This window comes from Thunnus thynnus, chromosome 14 (genome assembly GCF_963924715.1).
Source record: "Thunnus thynnus chromosome 14, fThuThy2.1, whole genome shotgun sequence".
Taxonomy (NCBI): Eukaryota; Metazoa; Chordata; class Actinopteri; order Scombriformes; family Scombridae; genus Thunnus; species Thunnus thynnus.
Genome location: NC_089530.1, coordinates 7,532,982 through 7,555,904, shown reverse-complemented (window position 1 = coordinate 7,555,904; position 22,923 = coordinate 7,532,982). Strand labels below are relative to the sequence as shown.

The window sequence follows — 22,923 nt, the reverse complement described above, 5'->3', positions numbered from 1 at the left end:
AGCCATTTCAGCTTGGCTGATCAAAGATTGGCTTTCCTTAAAATAACCTGGGCCCAAGGTTGAGTACATGCTTCCACGCCACGGGTTTTTTTGGCAAATTATCAGTCTTTTCCAATCCCCCCCTATAAAGCTGCATGGCTGTTTGTGGAGGACTAGAGAGATAATCTCATTTCATTTGTACAATTATACACTATCATGGAATAAAAGCATATTTGCAAATGACGTAATTTCCCGCTTTGTACCAACTGGGTCACAAGCCTTGACAAAAGCATTATCATGCAGACAGGAGAGGTACCCAGTCGGCTGTAGGGCAAAGATGGAGCTTTCAGAGGACATAATCCACTTTATTTATTTCTAGATTTCCTCTCTGCTTATCCAACTACTACACAGCTTACCAACAGACATTTTACAAGTGCTCATTGGAAGGTTTTAACACATCTCTTCTGGAGATAAAAGAAAAAGGAGAAACTGTACTCTTCACTTTCTGTGAGTCGCCATCAACTTGCCTTACTGTTGTATCAAACATAGTGCAACTCAACTTGCAACATGCACAGTAGGAACTCTACTTGGACTTGATAAACTTACAAGAACTATTTTACTGGAAGCAGTTTTTCATTCTCTTTTTTTATAAATTCGGCTCTATGGCTATTCTAGCCCAACATAATAAATGAAGCTGTAAGAACATGCACGCATGACATATTTACTCATGCACCTGACAGGACACTCCACTCCTTAAATGCCCAACTTGCCCAGAATGACCCAAACGTGGCGTAAAACGTTGTCTGGTCACTTTCAAATGCTCACTGATAACTGAATGGGGTGATGGCAAGCTTCCAGCAGTAGGACTGGGTCAAAGGCAGGTCCGTCATATAAATCAAAGGAGAAATTCCATTCTCTCGTATCCCCCAGCCAATATATACATGCAGCTGTGGATTTGTGAAAGGAAGAAAAAAGGGAAGATGTTGCTTTATTATAGCAATAATACTTGAGAGAGAGATCCTAACTGAGATCATGGGTCTGATGATGACGATGAGTTTGAGTGCTTGTGTATATTATTGAAATTTATCATAGCTTTTATAAGAGGTCCCACTACACCTGTGCTGCCTAAATATAAATTTTTAAGACAATAACTACACCCACAAAAACTTTTTTGAGTAGTAAACTTAGATTTATTACTTGTCGTACATAGAATAAAATAATACTAGTCATTTTGTCAACAGTTAAACATGTTTTATGCTCAGTGGCTGTAGCTCTAAACCGTGGTTGGAGACCTGTAGTTCTAAGCTAATCCATACAATGAGCGATGTATGGGTAGCGACATACACCACCCTCTAGGAATTTGGGGGTGGACTTACTCTTTAAGGAAGACAAACATGAACAAATCTAAAAAGCTAAAACCCCAAGTTAGCCTGACAGCCAATGAATTAAACATGACTTGGCTTGATTTAAAGCCTCATAAATCATGGTGTAATGTCTGTCTGACCAATCAGTAGCAGTAAGTAGTTTTAAAGTCAAAGAACTAAGGCTGCAACAACACAGTTACAGCTCCAATATGTGTATACGTTTGTATATATTATAATTAACTTTTCCATGAGATTTATTATAATGTACTCCACTTCCCTTTGTGGTTCAAAATGGGACACAGAGAAATGTGGATACAGTTTATTTTTTGAAACAAAGTATCAGCATCAACCAGCTCTGTGTAAAGGCCAGCGTTTAGCCCATTAAAGGAACAGCTTGACATCTTAGGAGACACACTTATATGCATTCTTGCCGAGAGCTAAATTAAAATATTGAAGCGTACAACAACAGTGGCTGTTTTTTTATAACATTATCTTATGGGATGGAGTATGTGCTTTATTTTCATGTGAACAAACCAGAGTGATACTGGTCAAGAAATCAAGTAGCGCTGCTTCCCTTGATGTTTTGTTGGACACTTAACATTTAACTAAACTGCAGTTAGAGCATATCTCCTGCAGGTCTTCATCTAACCACTTCACTGTGGTTACTTGTCATTATTTAAAACCGATGTACTGAATAGACCGAGGCAGCCGCAGGTAAAAAAAAATGCCGCAGTAGCTACAGGTATTCTGAATTAAAAGCTTTCCTGTGCTTGGTCTTGCTCCCATCAGGCTCACAATATCATGGGTCATTGCATTTATTCATTCCACAGTCATAGCCTGGCATGCCATTGCACCGCTAAAGTGTGCTGCACCATGCCAGTGTAAATGAGGCATAAATCTCTTATGAGCCACTGATCAAGACTAGAGGTCAGTGTGCTTTTTGCCATCAGATGCACTCGTGTATGGCCAGAGAGTCAAAAAATAGGCTGAAACATTGCTCTTATTCCTATGCTTTATGTATTGTTTTTAATTCCAACTTTAATCTTATTATTTAATATATTTTGTAGTCCTTATTTACATATTTAAAACTGCTTGTTTTAATTCTTTTTGTAAAGAGCCTTGTACTTTATACTTCAATTATTCACTCTTTTCTTTTACTTTGTTAAGTAGTTTCCTGATTTTACAAAGATTTCTTCATTTTAGAGTGACCACATTGTAAAGATGGTGTTTTAGAAAACTAAAATGCACTTTTACAGTATAATAGTTTTTCTTACATGCAGAGCAGTAGTGATCACTATGTCATACCTGGAAAGTACAACTAAGGCACAAAAGGTATGCATTTACATGAGCCATTGCCAAAACATCTGCTTATGCTAGCCTTAGGTTACGACTCCTCTAAAAAATAATGTAAACAACAGACATGAATAACTTCACAAGAATATCTGCCCTGTAAAATATTATTCAGCTGCATTTTAACCCGAAACATTCAAGACCTCATGCAGAAATCTCCTCTAAACTGCTCTCTAGAAAGCTCCTAATCCAGAGTTGATTCTGGGATAAATATGTACATTACTGATTGGCTAAGCACAAGTCAGGTGCAAAGTCCAGAGATGAGTCACACCACCTTTGAAGTGTTTAGATGCAATATTACACAAACATGCTGCACAGAAACTTCGCATCACTGTCCACACCTTCTTATCTGTGCTCCCTCATAGGTACTGTATCTTAACCATGCTGTAAGACTTCAATATGTGAGCATTAACACGCTTCAAGGTCCTTGATTTCTCTACAGGAATTACTGTGTGGCAACCAGGAGGAGAAGCTGGAGATTTGGTCCCTTCAGTCTAAAGTAAATAGGATAGGCAGGGGAGGCAATCACATAACCAGCACATGCTCCGCTATCAAGAAAACACAGGAGTCTAGATTAAGATTTTGTCATAACCAAAATCATTGCTGTTTAATTTAATCTACAAGCAGATAAACTCTTTAACCTTTCCCATCCACTGATGCTTTGGGAATGATAAGTTCACGTTCAAGTTGAATTACGTTGTATTGAGCATGTCACCACTTTTGAAAAGTGGCCTTTGGAAACAATAAAATCTGTCCCTGTTAGCAAATGAGCCATGAGTATTGAAGTGGCACAGAGAAGTGTCAATGTGGCCTGAGTAAAGGCAGCGTGACGCTATTCAGACGGAAGATTTACCGAATGAAAAGAGAACAGACCCCTATAGCTAATCCAAATTCACTGATCCAGTAGCAGGTGGTTTAGTTTTTGATAGTGACCCTCAGTACAACTTAGTCCTCTTAGTCATCATAGTGTTCAGCTTCAAAAACTTATCACTAATAAAGTTAGGTACTTACTTTTTAGTTACTTAAAGTGTCACATGAGGATAACTGCGTGTATTTTTCATTTCGTTTTTCTTTTTTTCTTTATTTTGCACTGCACCGGAGACAATTTATCAGTCACTGTGGTCAGAACTGTGATATCTTTCCTTCTTTCTTTGGATTTTCTGTTGATGACATTTGACTTTCTATTTTTGGGGCCTTTGCTCTCATCTGTCCAGTGATTGTGGCTTTAGCTGCTAATGCTGAAAACATATTTATTATTTTATTTACTCCAAACAAAACACATAAATGTATCACTTCCTGTGTACCAGAGGAAGTCACTGTTGTGTTGTATAGTTTATGGAATAATGAACGATGATCATAGATGGAAAGAACAGAAACTTACACACTCACTTTATTTGAAAAAACAACAACAAACATAACAAAACTGAAATGGTAGTTTGTTTAAAATCAAATGTATCCACATATTTGTCATTGTCTGAGACTGCGTGACAAAACAGGCAGATATGTCAAAATACATAGTTAAAAGTAATGAATAAACATCCCGCTTCTGCCATTCTAAGTCATAGTAGTATGAATGCAAATTGCTATACATTATGTTGTTGATTATTTCTATTTTACTTTAATTAAAATTATGAAAATCATGAAAGGCTTCAAGCAGTGGTCAAACACTCCCAAACAGAGATTGCAGAGTTATTTCAGCAGCAGGCGTAACTGTATGATCTAAAACTTTCTCTTTTCCTCTCTGCCACTTCACAGTCAGGAAGAGAAGGGGGTCAACTTCTCGTCTTTGTGCAACCATGCAGCCAGACGTTGTGGGCTAATCTATGAGCGTCAGTCTTAACCTCATTATTAATATAAAAAAAGCGGGCTACTTTCCATAGCCTTTGTTGCAGTGGAATATGTTTTACTGAGATACAGGAGGGAAAGCCCCAATTTCCTGCAGGGGTCGAGTATTAATGTATGAAGTGCTCCTCTGGGACGCAGGGGCTCACAGTGGAGGTTGTCAACTTTTCCTCAGGCTCATTTTGATGTGTTCCCACTTAAATTTAATTCCCTGTAAATAACATAAAACCCATATTATGCACATTGATACTAAATAGTGTAGATTCATATGTCCTTAATTGTTTGTTTGTGTATCTGTGCGTGTGAGAGTCTTGTGTGTGTTTGTCTAGTTACAAAGAGCTTTATACGCTGCTTCACTCAGAAATAGCACAATGGACTTTTCTTTACAGCCTACATTGGTTTCTGGGGGCAGATTTAATCTTTGAGTTAAACCACAATGGGTGGAGCAAAAGAACCACAGTTTTTCTGGATAAAACCATTGCGACTGACTAAAAACATACTGAGAGCTGTAGTTATTGAAGTTATTGAAGCTGACCTTCTACTTTTAAGTAGCCGACACTTGCTTTCAAGTAAGTGACTGTCGGTGAGCTACACTGTTGGTAACTCACTTGTACTATCTCCTCAAGATCCTGAACACCATAGTACGGCTGCACGATTAATCCTTTTTAAATCACGATCTCAATTCATGCCCCTGTGCGATCTCAGTTTTTCCAATTCTGCCGTGTTTGCATCAGCAGGGAGATCCGTTGCGTAACACTCCCAAGTGCCCCCAATTTCTCCCTAAGCTGTATCAACAAATGACAAGACAGTGTCACACCATGTGACGCTGTACGCAGGAAGAGGGGGCAGATTTGAAAACAAATATAACGTGTGCGACATGGTGAAAGAAGCTTAGAAAACAAAAACAAAAGGAGTCAGACTTGAAGACCCTGCTGGTGAGGAGAAGGAAATACATTATTCCAACCTCACTTCAAACAGTAATGTTGTGCTCCTACATTACATTCGCCTGTGTGGATTTTTTTTGGAATTGAAAGAAGACGACGACAGTCAAAAGCACTGTGCAAACAGTCTTTTGCAGGAGTTGCAATTCCCCAGAGGAATATGACGAATTTGTACAACCACTTGAAACATCACCACAAAATACATTGTGATGAAGCCACGAAGGTTAAGAAAATTTCCACTCAACCACACAAACATCCATAATGGAAACTTTATACAGTGCATTTCCATATGTGATTGACTAACTTAGGCACAAGAACATTACAGAGGCTATCACACACCACCAAGTGAGAGATATAGCTCCAACACTGTGGAAAACAGAGGAATTTTTGAAAAAATGACACACTAGACAAGTATTTAATGCCCTCCCACAACTATTTTTCAAATGTTGCACTACCTTGACTATATACTCACTGTTGAACAGCAGTTGAGGCAGAAAGTGAGAAATGCATCATGATCAGTTTGACCAGATTTATGATCAAACTGAACCATGGAAACATCTACATATGAGTCTGGAATGAAGTCCACTTCATTAGAAGTGATTTCTTCATGAAAAGCCAGTGCCTACAGACTGTGTTTTTGTCTGAGGATCACACAGGTGAGGCTATCTGGACTGAAGGAGTCTTACCAGTTGTATATGATGGATCCCACACTGTGAAAGTCCATAACTGGACGAGGCCTCAGTGTTTGGCTATAGGTGAGCTGTGTATTAAAGAATCCTCATTATCTTTTCTTTTTTAACTATTTGGCAAACTACCATATTTGTGCTACTATATTATGACTATTATATTATTAGATATTATACAACAAATTATATGACAAAATATTTTTTTCCTACACAATGAAAGATCCAAAAATTGACTGTAGGAGCTCAAGCAACCTGAAAACAAGCTGAGTGAGGGTAATCAAAACAAGCTATGGTCCAGAGGATACATGAGCAGCAAACTGCTATTTCATGTATTCTCACCTCTGATCAGAACGCTCGCCGCTTGATTCCTATATGGCAGGACATTGAAGTCCTGGAGGCAATCAACAAGACACTCAACCTACTGACAGACTTCATAGGGGGCCTCTCAGGAGAGCAGTGTGTTAGCACCTCCTTTGTGAAGCCAGTTTTCCACCTCTTCTACACATCAGTACTGGTGGTGAAGACAGATGACTCTGATCTCACGTGATCACTCAAATCAAGGATCCTGGATCACCTTCATGAAAAGTACAGTGATCCAAACACAGAGGAGCTACTGGACGTAGCCACGACTATGGATGCAAGGTTCAAAATTAATTATGTTAGTGAGGACATAGAGAGCACCTTCCAGGCCAGACTCACAGATGAGATCACTTACTTTTGGATAATAACTTCATCAACAGTCATGATAGATTAGTTTACTTTTCATTGTATTTGAGTGAATAAGAGCTGAGAGTTTAGGGAGTTTCTTTAGGCAGCAAAGGGCAATGAGACATCACAGCCAGAGCAAACTTTGTCCATAGAGCTGCTTTCAAGGGAACCAGGAGTTCCCCTTCAGAGTGTTTAATATTGGTGGGAATGTAGTAATATGGCTCCACTCCTCTTTGAAGCCTCAAAAGGTTCATGAAGTAGTGTTCATGGCCAGAAATCTTTAAGCAGTCAGCTGCCTGAAAAGGACTATGTCGTTGGTTTTCATACCAAAAATGCTCCTATTTTAGTTTCCCTAATCCAGTGGCCTTGGCCTGCATTGCTATGTTACTTCATACAATGTAATGTTCTGTTTAAATTATATCATTGTATCATAATAAATGTATTTATTATACATAAATCAGGAGTGAGCCATTTTTGTTTTGCAAAGTTGATTGGTTGCCACAATTAAAAAATTGTGATTCTCATTTTATCCGAAATTGTGCAGCCCTTCACTATAGTCGACAATGACTAAAACCAGCATCACACTAAATTCACAACTCTCATTGTAAAATATATTGATTGTGTCAGTTGTAATGTCCAATTATCATAGTTTGTATTTTTCAGAACTATTGATAATACATATCAGAGAAAAGATATTATAAAAATGTGATAACTGGCAACAGTGAAGCTGTGGATCTTTGGCCTCACCCACTGAGGTTCACTCAACTCAACTAGTGAGATCACTGGTTAAGAATATTTTGTATTCTGAGCAGCCCTGTCTTGACAGATACTTGCACTGTACAACTTAATTAAAATTTTCTTTTCTTTTTTCTTATCAAATGTTATATTGCTTCTGATCATATCTAGAGAAATGTTGTAAAATCTCAGTAATTGTCAACATAACTGTGGCTGGAAACAAACTGCAAAGAAAGCAAGCAAGAAGGATTTAGGGAAATGAACAGTTAACAGTGTGACACAGAGCTGAAGATATCCTTTAGAGGACAGGGAGGAAACCAGTTGAAGGGAGGAGAAAGGCATGACCTCTCTTGGCCACACCACCTTGGCCAAAAGATTAACCAAACAGCGGCCACTGACAAACATTCAGGAAATCAGAACCACATGCTAGAAGGGAGGTGTACTGAGGTGCTTATTTGTTTTTGGTAAATTAATGGGAGCTAATTGATAATGTCATTACATCATGGGAGGGGCACGGGGAAGGGCAAGGGTAAAAATCAAGGAATGCTACCCATCAATCCTCTTTGAATACCACAGATGCTGGACTCAGTCTACCCAGAAGATTAAGATCTGTTTAGCTAACCAGGAGCAGACCTGAGTTTAACCCACCGCTGCACCCTGTGCAGGATATGACATGGACACGGCAACACCAAGCTTCACAGAGGAGTTTAGAAAACTTAAAGTGATAATCACATATCATTTACTACAACTGGTTGCACAAACCTCGAGCTAATGATAAGATACCAGTATTGACTGCTGAAAGCATATGTGGTTATATTATCATCTTTATTAATTAATTCTAATACTAATAATTTCTAAACATTTGAGAACATTTGTTTTCCTGTGACCATTGTTGTATCTTTCAAAAGACTATTTTACATGCATAAAATAGATAGATTTAGGTTATTTTTTGATACACAAGTCAGAGAAACAAGACCACAGCAGTTTTCAGACTGACTTGAGCCCTTTGTAAAATACATACCTGGGCGTATGCTTGATGAAAAAATGCTGAAATTGTAAATAAAATGTCGCAGCAAAAATATATACATATACATTTATAAAAGGCTAAATAATTTCCTAAAACAGCTGGGCATTGTAGTTTTTACCAAATATTCCTCAAACAGGAGTAAATAGTGCATTAGTTGATGACCATTTTCAGATGCGAAGTTTGGTATGCTGGTGAGTATTCATTTTAACAAAGACACATATCACCCAGTGGAATCAGGTGTTGCTTATTTGTGTGTTTTTAATATTTTTGGACAACAGTGCAGGTCTATAGCTGAGATAAATAAACTGTCAGGCTTTAGCTGCGGAGACGATACTTGTTAGGAGAATCAATTCATTATCAGTTTTGGTCTTTTCATAAGATTATTTGACAGTAACAATAATATACATACTTATTCTTTAAGTTACTCATTTGAGATAAGAACCCAGGGTCAATAAATTGGCAGATCTCTGCTCTACTAACAAAGTTAAACTGAAAGTGATGTACAGTATGTCTGTGTTAGCCTGATAAAAAATCTAGACATGAAAATAGAAACTTATGGGACCAACTGACAGATAGAATTTATTACCACAAGAGGAAAATGCTGAAAGATGCAGTATCATGTAATGTGGAAGCATGCATACAAACTCTTTCTTTAAAAGAGATATATGGAAACGTACAGCTAAAGGATAAGACATTCGACTCTTCTGCCACTAGTAAATGTCGAACATCATCAGGGTTTACAAGACATGAGAGAATATGTTATGACAGGCTACGTCTGTTATCTATGGAGAAGTTGAGATAAAAGCATGGACAAATTCTGTTATCGTTATTATTGCAAACATTTTATTTAGATCATTTCAAATCTGCAAAGCTCACAATTTAGAAGAAAAAAAAAAACTCCACATAGTCAGAAATGCAACATTGGACCGGACAGAAGGTCTGTATCTGCTTACTATCAACACCACTTTCTGTAGTTCGGAGCTTCAGAGCAAGTGCAGCTGTGGAAGAGAGGACGGTGGCTCATGTGCTGCACAAGTGATTTAGGAGACAGCGCAGGGGTTTAGAGAAGGAAAACAAGTTCATTACACTTCCATACTTGCATATCTCTCCCCAAAGACCTGTCAATGAAGACAGTGGAGAAATGAGCGGGCCTCATCCTCTCCTCAAAAAGTTATTAGAAGAAGCCCTAGGGTGAACATGTCATTTACAATTCTTAAACCGGGACCCTTGACCTCAAACTCTCTGGGGTCACTACTTCATTTCAAACTGTTTGTATTACTCTGGTGCTCACCAGGCACAAGTTTCATGCTTTTCTCCCAAATAGTATAAGCCGGTTTTGTGTGTGTATCTGTGTAGGTTGCAGGGGTGGTGTGATGGCAAATGATTACAAATGTCTCCGTTCTAGCATAATTGGATCAAGCTGACTCACAGCTTATTGAACAAGATCTTGGTTGTTTCAAAGCAGATGGATTAACAATTAAATTTGTTTGGTAATTCCATGGAATACACCTTGAACAGAAAATAAGACGCATTAACTTGAATAAATTACATTCTTCCCACAGGGAATATCATTAGCAGGGAATTCCTTCTTATAGCCTCCCAAAAGACTTTGTCTTACTTTTCATCTTTTAAATGGGGGGAAAATATGTACAGTAATACTCGTCTCTTTCATGATGCCTTGCATGTCATAGTTTGTGTTTCCATAGAGCTAATCTGTTTTACAATAAATGCTCTGGAGCCATATCCTCTTGTTTTGCAAGAGCTGCTTCAGAATAAAATATCACAAAGGTCATTCAAATAGCAAAGCTTTCACAGTCACAATCAAATCTAGTTGTTTTATTATAGTGTGTATTTTGATTGAGATAACACTTGCTCATCATCTCCTTTTAATAATGATAATAATAATCTAAGGGAAGTCCTGGTGACTTAGTGCTTTAAGTTGCTGACCATGTAATCACAACGTCCCCAGTTCAAATCCAGCTGGGGACTGTTGTTGCAAGTCATCCTTCCTTTGTCTCAGCTCATTTCCTTTCAACTCTCTAGTGTCCTCTTTTTAATAAAGAAAAAAACCCTGAATAATACTGTTAATAATGTTTTGTTAATGAATGTTTTTAAAATTTTGAATGAGGACATTAAGTTTGACTAATAACATATCGATATCAGCTCAATCAATATTCTCAACAAATCTGTTTTTCACATAAAAAATAAATACATACAATTATGAAGAAACTTGAGTTGTGGCTGATTGGGTTGTAGCAGTGTCGGACTCATATAAAACTCCACCACATATTCTCAGGAAGTCTATATTCAAATATTAAGACTCCATAGAATTTCATAATTATTTCAAATTCAACATCAGTGTGCTTATAATTCATGTAATCATAACATAAAATGTTAAATTATACTCAAAACCGCTGGGGTTTTGTCAGATGGACATTTCATTAATATTTTTATAGCCAGTTGTAAAACACGATTTGTATTATACATCACAATATTTTTTGAAGTAAAATAATGACATATAAATTATCACAAGTTGTCAAAACAGTTTCTTTTCAAAGTTGATTCCCAGCTAATTCAGTTATAACCTGCAGCTTTATCAGCTTTCCAAGTTGATAAGATGGTTCATCTTAAAAGAAAAGTCAAACTTACTCAAAAGAACATGACTGCAAAGTCTCTGTTGGGTGTGTTTATGAGGAGTGAGGTTATTAGAAATATGCGCGTGGCTTAAGCCGCTGTGCCTGTGTACGAGCAATACTTTTCACATTAAAATCAACTGGCAAGTCATTAAACTAGTGCAAAGCCTCCCAACATTGACTTGGCCTGTGAGTCACCAACTGCACAAAGATAAGACCTCACTCTATGGAGCCAAGCCTGCACTTAGCATATTAGCTTGACAGAGGAAAATAATTTGTCAAAACCTTATTTTAAAGCACTATGAATGTCATCCTGTGTTGCTGCTCTTAATTGAAATGTAGTTGGCCAAGCAAGGAAATATATGGGCACACATGGATGGTGCCGGCAGAATGTTTTATGGTGATGGTAACAACACCTGGTTGATATTAGCATCCTCCTTACTGTATACTTTACATTCCTCACGTCAGTTTTAGTTTGATTTATCCATGAGAGGTTAAACGTAGATAAAAAATAGTTTTATGTTTTAGCAAATCAAAGATTTTCTGATAACTGGAAGGAGATAAATATGTAAAACATTTTACAAATTATTTTGCTGGAAGGTCATTTTTGAGATAACTGCGTGCATTGCAATAATATTGTGATCATGATTTACAGCTAGCCTCTTGAGGTTTGTCATCTGTAAATGATTCAGGCGAAGGGACTAAGTTATTTCATGTGGCTAAGATCTTCAGAGAACTTTATTCAGAGATGCTGATTGGAAGTCTAACAGCTGCAGCAGCGGAAATAATTAACATTGTGTGTGCTCATCTCTAGTGGACTTCTCTGTCATTCCAATGGCTCAATTAAACCTGTTAATCCAAACCTTTATATATTTAATGGAAATTTTAAAATTGTTTCACTGCAGAGCTTCCATGCTTTGGTTTGAGCTCTATTAAAGAACAGACACAACTGATGCACATACACCCTTACATATATCATAATGTTCTTTACTAAAACTAAGGGTTGAAATTAGTTTGCTCCCAACCCCCTCCCACCCCCCTCCCCACCCCCCTCTTGTGAACCTTGCCACAACCCCGGGCTCCTGAACCCACTTGTACATTTTAGGCCTCGATAATAAACCAACATCTGCAGAACTTACAAGTGCTTTACCAGAGTTAATTGAGTAAATTGAAGCAAGCTGCAGAGCAGTGCTGATCTATGATCCCCTGTTGAGGGCCCAGAAGGGAGACAACAGATTTACTGCAAGGACAGTGGGCGGCCTTTTGTTCAGGCCCTGGTTCATGGGAAGTTTGAGGTCAGTCGGGATTAAAATATCTTAGGGAACAAATGGAGTAATTTGAGTGCAATATAAGGAGTGCTCTGCCAGTTTTTACCAAGGATCCAGGTGTGATTTATTTGATTTTAAGCCCCATGTCCCTTTTTCATCTTTTTTTTTACTCATTGCCTATTATTTGGGATTTATAGATAACATGAAGATTGGCCCTTCTTAACAAGCCCTTTAGTTCTGGTTGACATAACCGAGAGAGAAGGAGTCATGCATATGAACACATACAAATACCAAAGAGGAAATATCTCTCTTTTCTCTTGGGGGCAATTCAGTTCGGCCTCATTGAAGTGGTCTTTAAGAGACTATGACATACTATTTAGATTAATGAAAAGCAAACAATGCTGAATGGAGATGCTAGTAGACTACAGACATGTGTCCAGTCTGTTCATTTTTAGCTCATTGATGAATCAAAACTGTTTTGTACTCTCATTGGCTGTGTCACCTCTCCCATATTTCCCTGTCTGTAAACAGTATATTCATAATAATTCATGTTTTTGTACATCAATCCTAATGGAGAGAAATAGCAGTAGCATGTCTGGCAAGTAGGCTCCTACAAATACCCAAATGAACCAGGAGCAATGGTAAGTGGAAAAGAGATGCGTTAAGTAAGCATGTATGTAAGATTAATTTGGAAAGGGGGCATAACAATTTGAGTTACCTGGGTCAAGAGTTTGATCCTCAGCCTGGTTTTCTCTGGAAGGAAAGATCCAGGTGGCTAAGGTGGTCCCTTTTATACGGTGATTGTGTTAAATTGAGCATTAAAGAGAACCACTCAAGTGCTCTAGTAAAATGTTAGTGAGGAGATGTGACTGACATTGATAGCACAGTAAGGACCGAGCGCGCTGATATTCACTGATGTGTACAGAAAGCCTGCAAGAAGCCTTCAATATTTATTTTGCCTCACAAGTCTTTATTGATTTGTGGTTTTTGTTAACCACTTGCTACTTTTATTTTTGACTTATTCCAGAGAAGTTCATTGGTCAGAAGCCAGTTATTAAACACCGGGAAACTATTAACATTTTGGAGAGTTTAACATTTAGCTTTGATCCTAGTTATGACATATCACATTTGAGATAATTGTAGTTGCTTGTAGTTCAATGTGGTCTATTCCTTTGAGCCTGCTTGGTTGAAAGGATGGCTAACAGAGTTTTCAGAGTGGGAGGCAGCCATGTGACTTGGAGGAAGACAAAGGCGAGAGGATTTAAATGTGGATTTGAGTCTTGAACAATGGAGTGATGGAGCAAATATGCCTTGATGGCTCAGAAGGCCTCTACCGTGTAACAAAGGAAGCTGCTACTGATTTCAGTACAGCCTGCATTTTCTTTGACGTCGCAACCACCAAAGAAGAGTGACTCAGCCACTCATAGGGAAAAGCTCACTTGTTAAGTTGTTCTTTCAGTAAGATGGATGAGCTCTGAATTTTATACTTGGCCAAGTATATAATTTAGGTCTGTTTTCTGGGATCATTTGCAAACCTACTACACAGTGTTTAAGTTGTAACAGAGTTTTTGGGAGCTTTTGTACATCAGTGACACATCTTTCTATTTAAAACCTTAGCTTAAAAATAATTATTTTCCTATCACCAACAAAAAAAAAAGATCCAGCATTTGAATTAATGTCTCAAACAAACACTCTTGAAAATGGATTTTCCCTGGTGGTAGTTATCAACGTGAGATGCTGAGGAAAAACAGAGCTGACTACAGCTTGGATAGTGTTTGTTTCAGAAGTGTGGGTTTTCCAAATTTTAAATGTTGTAAAAGTAAGTTTAACGCAAAACCCACAAACCTCATGTCAATATTTTGCTCCTGTGTGTTTAGTATGAGCAAAATGTGCCTGACACTTACAACCGTTGTTATAAAGTCCTATTCGGCAGCTGTTACACATGCTTTTGGCGTTGTTGAAAGCATTATACGCTTCTCTCATCACTGTAAGACTCACTGCTCTCCAGTGTTTTTTCTGTTACTTCACCCATTTTCGCCTGCTCGTATAAATTCTTCTGGGATTAATTGTACACTAAAAAAATCTACTAAAAGTACTAACAAGACCGAAATGCTTTAAACATAGATGAACGGCCAGGTTTTCAGATTTGAAAAGAGTTTAAAAACATTTTTAAGAGGTTCAGCATTATTTAAGCCCCTTTGATCAATGTTTTGAATGTTCCAAAACCACGCTTCATGGTTTTAATAATACACTTATACATTCCACTTTTCCCCATTTATAACTTGAACAATGTTAGCAGGACATCTGTCTAATAATGTATTATGTTCTGGACATTCAAGCATTAGTGACGTTACTGTTATTCTATTCTACTAAATGTAGACACGCTGCTGCATAATATTGCAACCTTAATTATTATTTTATGTAAAAGGACAACCTGTGTAAACACTTGACTGCATTTTTATGTGTACGCTCTCTTTTATATGACTTTGTTTATTGAAAATTTGGTTATTGAGTGTATCACTGTGATTTCTAATAAAATTGTGCATTATTACTCTCATAAAACATGGTAACCAGCAGACTTTCATTATGTTCAAGAAGCTGAAAGAAGATCTCTGCCCTTGGCAGCTTATCGGGGGTTCTGTATTTTTTCACTTGCTGCTCTGCATATCCCTCCCAAGAGAAGTTCCTCTGGTCTCTCCCCTCTGTTACCAAACTTGTCAGTACGTCACGGTGGCGAGAGCACTGATTGGCTGGGATTATTACCGGCCCCTAACACACCCACTGATAAAGTATGATAATAGATTCTTCCAAATCCAACTCTGCTTCCATGTGCGCTTTGGGTGGGAAACACATGTACAGCACTGTGCACGGTACACCTGACTGAACTTTACGCCTTGCAACTTGATTCACAAAATTAGCACTCAATCCACGCACTATGACTCAAAGACGTGTTGTTCAAGTTGCATTAAGAAGAATACAGTACTCTACCGAACACTCAACCAAAGCAGAGAAGTGGCGGGATCTATAATGATGTTCACAGTAACATTTAGTTGATGGTCATAGAACAAACTCCTCTATTTTCTCACTTTGCTGGACCCAAAGAAACTCTATCAATGATGATCACTGTGTTTACTGTGAATAAAACTATAGAATAAGCTCCTATAAATAGATAAATATATTTCTAGAAACAAATATCCACAGCTATGTAGCAGACATTCAAGATTGTTGGGCAATATTTTTAATGTATTGCTTCAAGCAGGATGCAAACCTGCATCTGTAACCCCAGCTGTCTGTAACAGGAACATCCTCAGTCTGCTGTTGTTATTGCACTGTACAAATAGCCTTAGCTGGTGGGGCAAATTGCCCTGTGGCATTTCCTTAGCGCATTCCCCAGCGAAGCATCTTCCGACTCTTGGCTGTGTCTTTAATGTGTGTAATAATGTCTCTTAAAAGTTACCAGGTCCAGGTGAGCATTCACAGGTGAGGACAGTTAGCGTGTAAGTGCCAGGGTTTGATCCATTAAAGTCATCGCTGCCTCCATTGTGGAGCACTTCATTACAACGTTTATTCAATATACGTATATTTGGCTGTTGCTTCTGAACTGCCATGTGATTTTCCAAATCATCTGAACCAGACGTTCACTTCAGTGGTTCTGATTAAAGGGTAATGTAAAACATAAACAGCTGTTTCATTTGTAGGAAATATTTCTTATATCTCCCAGGAAGTTCACAGAACTCAGATAAGAAATAGAAAGCCAATGGCTTTTATCTAATACATAATAATCAAATTACTCTAATTGCTTCTACACTCCTCCTCAGAAACACACACACATTCTCACACACAGCCCCATCTGTCTAATAAGGACATTCACAAGCAAAAAATAAAGCATATGCTTTTATCACTGAAGATGATTAAACATTTAGACCAAATCTGGCTCTATTCTCAACCCGAATTTACAACCAGATCTTTTTCATGTCCTGTGTTGAAGCACACAAGTCTCATTATCTTGCCCAAAATACAAAGGCTATATTCTCGATGCCAATAAATTTCCTCATGATTGGACGCAAAAGATAATTAGCCATGTTGTATCAATGGGCTGCCAGCCACACCATCTCTTGAAACCTTTCACGCCCAGACGAGGCCAACAATTGGCTCCATGCCTCCCTCATTCACATACAGTAGAGTCAGTGAGCAACTGCATGAGGGTTTCACAATGGGAAGGGGAGGGAGTGACACACAGAGAGCAAAACAGGCCGAGAGAGAGAGAGAGCAAGGGAGGAAAGGTGGGAGGGGAAAAAGGGAGGGAGAGAGAAATAGCGGGCCAAACTCGTTTTCCGCTTGATGGGTTAGCTGCAGAGAATGCGCCTTTACTAGGTAAATGATTAAGGGGGGTGGGGGGGAACCTATGCTGCTCTGCTATTATGTACTTCAAAGGTCTCCAAAGGCAGGTTAAATGAAAAGCAAATGTGTTGCCCTGCTGCTCAAATACCTCAAATGTTTTAGCAGGTGCAAGCAATGAAGAGGTGGGCAGTGACAGCAGCGTGCTGCACCTTGCTTGGGAATCGTGGATCCTCCTGTTTGGGGAGACAGATAGTGTCCGACCAGTGAAGGGTGAGACAGGTCCAGTGTCTGCCAGCACGAGGGAGGTCGAGCTCTGCTCAGCGTTCTCAGCACTCTGACCTTCACAGGTGAAAAGGTAATTGGGTGCAAGTGATGTAGCTGAGGTGTTGGAGATTGAGATCTCTTGGTTTGCTTTACTCATTTATTGTTCAGTGTAATAATAGAAACATTATCAGAAAGTCGATGCCAGAAGGATAAACTGACGGAGGGAATATCAAAGGCCTCTTCTCATTTTAACACTATCACATATTACAAGTCTCTTAAGTAGCACAAGTACCATTTATGTTGTCCTGCTGGCTTCACAGTTACTCTCACACACATACACAGTTTAACAGTCAATACATGAATTATGCACTAATCAATCTTTTTTATTAGTCAATAATTAATTTAAGATCATTACTATGACAAATTAATTTCAACAAATGTGTTCATTTATTCACTCATTATATCAAAGGATAAGGCAGGTGTTATTCTATATTTTGCTTATTGTCAATAAATCCCATGAAAAGACCAAAACCAAAGATTAGTCTTTATAAATATATATAATAATAATAAAAAAAAGGCTCAGTAATCTTCTGAAACAGCTGAGCACTTTAGTTTTTTTAGCAAATGCTACTCAAACAGGAGTAAATTCTATATTTGCTGGGGACTATTTTCAGCGGTGGATTAATACACATTTGGTGTTCTAGTGAGTATTTATGGCAGCAGGACGGTGTGTGTGGGATCGACTCAAAATAAACTGCTGTGGCCGTGTGCATGGTAATGAAAGCACGTGTCACCCGGTGCTATAGTGTTCATTTTTTGTTATGTTTTTAATAGTTTCTGGACAACAATAAATATCTATGACACAGAGGGATAAGCTATATCAGGCTGTGGCTTTGTTAGTAGGATCAATTCATTTCTGGTTTGGCTCTTTTCATAGAATTTGCTGACAAAAAGAAAAATATAGAATATCACCAGCTTCATCCTTTAAGTTGGTATTATTTGTCAAACCTCATTGTGCTTTTGTTGACACGCAACATTACTGTATTGATTATCAATAGCCTGACTAAGACATTATTGTCACTAAGCTGAACAACACTCAATAAAATAACACTGGTCATCATGGGAGGCACCCACGATTAAGTAACCTGAGTTTCATCACCAATTACACATTAAACACAGTGATGACACTTGAAGAAATGTGATGAAGGTAAATAAATTTCTAATGTTGCTAATAAACAACTCCACATAAATGACTGAGATCACATGTACTCCTATTAAGGCCATAATAGCACTGAGATAATCAGTGTGGTGTTTACATGGGTCCTGTTGCACCATCTTTATTACCTTAATGGCACTGTAATCTTGATTTCTGTGCATGTAAATTAAATCCCTGTTGTGGATGCTCCAAATGAATCAACTCACTCTCGGTTCACCTGTTCCATATCAGCAAGGTCCATTACATAATCACAGCGCAGTGATTACAGGTCTCCTACTGGCAGAGCAATTACCCCGGCTTGGTCATTATCACCTCATAACATCATCTGCTCTCTACATATCAGCACAGACAACATAGCTGTATATTACTCAGTGTTATGTCACAAAGCGGGTCTGCTTCACTAATGCAGTGTAATTTGTTCATTATAATAAGTGTGAATGTAATAGGTGTAAGCACTGACAAGCACATTTGTGATACCTATTATTCTCATGTGTTCGGGTGCAGACATTTATTGCAGAAAATACACGACTGCTGAAGGTTCAGTGAGTTTTCCAACATGAAGAAGAGAGTGAAGGTTTTTTAGAAAATTCAAATGTGGGACAAAAAGACAAAATTCAGACCTCTTTAATGATAAGATATTTTTTATATGAATAATAACGATACCTACCTTGCAAAATCTCATGACATCACTCTGGATAGTATGGTAGTGATAAAACTGGTACTTTATAATGACTGTTCCTTTCCTAATTTGTTTAACATCTCATTTTCTGAGAGATTTAAGTTGGTGTTGACTTTTAATAAATAATTAGAGAATAGAATAATGTATCAAGTTGACTCGATATCATTATTTCATGAAAGACAGTGAATTATTGAATTATTGCAGAATCATAATTGCTGCTCATTTTGTTGATGCTGTACATATTTGCAGTGGTGGAAAGTAACTATGTTCTACTGTACTTAAGCACAATTGAGTATTTGATGTACTTTTTTATACTTTATTTTATACTTCTGCTCTAGTAAATTTTAAAGGGAAATATACTTTTTATGTCACTACATTTATTTGACAGCCATAGTTGCTACAGATTTAGATTTTACATATAAAACATATAGATAGTTTATAAAATATGAAGTATTCTTATACATTGACCTACCCAATGAAGCAGTTAAAATGATCCCTGCATTGACCAACTACAACATTAAAGTACTGCTTACATGTGCATCAACAATAATAATCCAATAACATAACACTGGTAGAGGCTGTTCAGCATAATGAGTGCTTTTAGTAGTTTTGATACTTCAGTATTTAGTACATTTGTTAATGACTTCTGTGCTTATACTTAAATAACAATTTGAATGCAAGACTTTTACTTGAAATAAACTAGTATTATATAAGGATGAGACTCTCTCTGTCTCCTTCAAATTACACATTAACTCTGTTTAGTTTAAAGACAAACAACAAATACATTTTTTCTGATTTCAGTTCAAGCTTCTGTCTGCTAAGACAACTTTATAATGTGATGAATGCAAAGAATGATGAATCCCGGATTCTTGCTTTGCATAGTTTGCACTGTCTCTCTGTCTACAGCCATTTGTAAATCCATATCCAAGGAGTACAGGTGTTGATTAATCCTCTCGACATTTTCCCGAGACATTCTTTCATTCGTATTGACATTCTTGCGGCTGCCTGGAGAGTGGTGGGGAAATGAAAGCGCTACCATGGTATTTTGGAAGCCCCTCAGAAGTCAGACTTACACGGGCTCGCTGCTGTGATGGCCTACATTATGGAGTTTATGGCCTGTGGGGGTCTGCTCCCACTAGCCTGACAGGACTCCAGGAAAATGCCCGTCCCTGACTGGCTCACCACATGCCAGACACATCAACTCCAGTTTACTCCAGACAGATGCTGGACTCAACTGCTATACTCGCTTTAACAATATACTAAATGAACCACATAAAGGTGAAAGATACAGTAAGGAATGAATACATTATGACCGTTAGTTACCCCAGCCTGAATTATCTTCATATTCATGTAACACTATTTTCATATTCTGCAACACTAGAGTGCACAAAAATTTTACCCTGTCCTGACACAGCCAGCAAAACCACAGCTCGCCCACTCTTTTCACCCTTAGAGCTGGACACAAATACAGTGGCTGCCCCCGCTGCCTGCCCTGGTGGAAAGGGGTGGTTTTATTGTGGTTATGTTCTCAAGCAGAGCGGTAATGAGTCGCATTGCTCTGTGCTGCAGCTCTGACATGGTGTAACTGTGTTACACTGCGGTTGACTCCACACAGAGCCAAGAAAAGAATTTCATGGTGGCGGTTCAGCCACAGATAAAGGCTTTCTCCTCATTAAATAAAATAAATAAACAAGGGAAGAAAATGATATGACAACACATTATTGACATAACACTTTTTATTTCCTCTCGTCTCATTACGATTCCTCAGCTGTGTTGTCTCCAAAGTGTCAGATGGAGAACTGCTCACAAACTAATTTAAAAGTTCAATCACGTAGGGTAGTAGCAGTTTGTACTTTGACGAACTCCTGGCACATCACAGTTCGTGATACAAGCAGGCACACACACACACACATGAATGTATATATGTGTGTGAGTGCAGTACCAACACATGAAAAAAATAATTAGGTCATTGTTGTTTAAGTGTTTAAGAAACACACCCTACTGTGTAGCCGGATTGTTCTCTAAAAATTTTTAAGAGTGATTGATGCTGTTTCTTCCCTGAGAAAATTGTGTGCAGTTTAGAGAGTATAACTGAGGGTGGGATATTATGCAAAGAGGCATCTCTACCAAAGGGTTTTTTTTTTTTTTTGAGTGTCAGGTTGAGCACTTACTGATGGAGCAGCGAGAGGAATCTTGGCTTCTGCACTTATCTGGTGTGTGGAGTGTGGGGTACTTTCCTCCCTCTTTCCTCCATTTCTTCTCTATCTCTGGCACCAAACTTATCAAAATAATGTGCAGTAAGATCATTTTTGGCTTGCGCCTGACAAACTGATATAAATTTCAATCTGACTCTGACAGAAGTTTTCAATTTGCCAAGAGTGCAAAAAGAGGCATGTGTGTGTGTATGTGTGTGTGTGTGTTATGTGTGTGTTGGGAGGTGTACAGTACACGTCTAGTGAACACAAGTTAAAATGTGACCAAAGAGAAAGAGAAGTTGGCCCGAAAATGTTGTGTTTTCAGACAACATCCAGGATGAACAAACATTTTCATTTACGAGTCAATCAGTAAACCACAAATTCTTTCACGTCTTACATAGCTCTTGAGCCAAAACACTGCCTCTGTTCTCTGAGAATCATTTTAATAACTCTATTATTATGCCTCAGGATCATTATTATTATTATTATTATCATTACCATCTGTTGGGAACCACTCCAGTTCAGCTGAGAAACTGGTGAAAATATTCAGTGTATTGAGTCCAAGCCCTCTTTGACATGCTCAGCCTTCTGCCGAGCGTCCACTGTGCTTCTCCAAGTCACACTTAGAGACAGCGAGGTGGCAACCCCACTCGGATGCCACTCAACAGTGTGCCATCGGCACCTCTGTCCAGTTTGGCTCCAGCTTCAGGAGCAGGAATCTTGCACCCTCATTACACCTCAGCCACTCTAATTACAACCTGCTCAAGAGCTGTTATCCTACACCTCACAGTGACAATGACAGCGCCTCCTCTTAGAGGCCTGGCCGGTTTTCTGTACCAAGGCGCAACACAACACCCCTGTAAATAAATGACGGTACTGCTGGAAAGAACATGCAGCATGTACCAATTACTAGCTAAAATCTGTCATCTGTTGGAGGTGAACATTTTCCTGGATTTGACTATTTTTGACGGCATAAATGCTGTTTTTTTTCTGCCGCTGATGATGATGATGGCGAGGATGGTTTAATGTATTCAACTACATGATGATGAAACTGAGCAGAATTCTTTCTGGCCCTTCACTCGGCTTCATGGAGGAGAAATCCATTTACACAACAGGCAATGAATTCGGCTATGAATGTGTTCCATGGTGTCCTATCACACACACATTATTGTTTGAGATCCTGTGTTATGCTGACAAATCCTCTCGTGGCAGCAATCACCTAAGCGTCTTCCATGAAAGGGATGTACATATTCCTCCACTTATTTCAGAATTTATTGTGTTCATCACTAATCCAAAGATGGGTTCCTCATGTAATACCCGCCATCTAATCATTCTTAGTACTCCAAGGGCTTGTTAGACAAGATCCTGCAGACTGTAATTGTTTTGTCAATTGATCCCATAGAAAAACAGAGATAGATTAGACAGCAGGAGACAGTGGAACATAAAAAAATCACATCAATACTATTATTTTAGATATATAAATTCTTTCCAATTAAAATCTGCTGTAACAGAAAAAAATGGTACATTCAGTGAATAGAATACGCATCTATGTGAACACCTTGCTGGTTCGTGAAAAAAAACATCACTTTGAATACAGTGCGCACATTGTTTTGATAAAGTGCTTGACTTTTGAGCTGTGTGACAGCGAGCAGTAGCTGCCTACTGTATGTCCTCGCTGAATCTAAACATATTACA

At 38.3% G+C, this 22,923-nt stretch overlaps 1 long non-coding RNA gene across 2 annotated transcripts in view; it reads left to right on the top strand.

Moving 5' to 3' along the window:
- Positions 1-17,593, top strand: part of LOC137197606 (uncharacterized) — a 42,221-nt gene extending 24,628 nt beyond the window's left edge. Inside the window, exon 4 of one of the 2 annotated variants that reach the window (XR_010931478.1) lies at positions 17,040-17,593. This is a non-coding gene — a long non-coding RNA (uncharacterized lncRNA). Of the gene's footprint in view, positions 1-17,036 lie in introns of both variants that reach the window. The other variant, XR_010931477.1, reaches the window with a different exon arrangement.
- Positions 17,594-22,923: the final 5,330 nt, after the last annotated feature.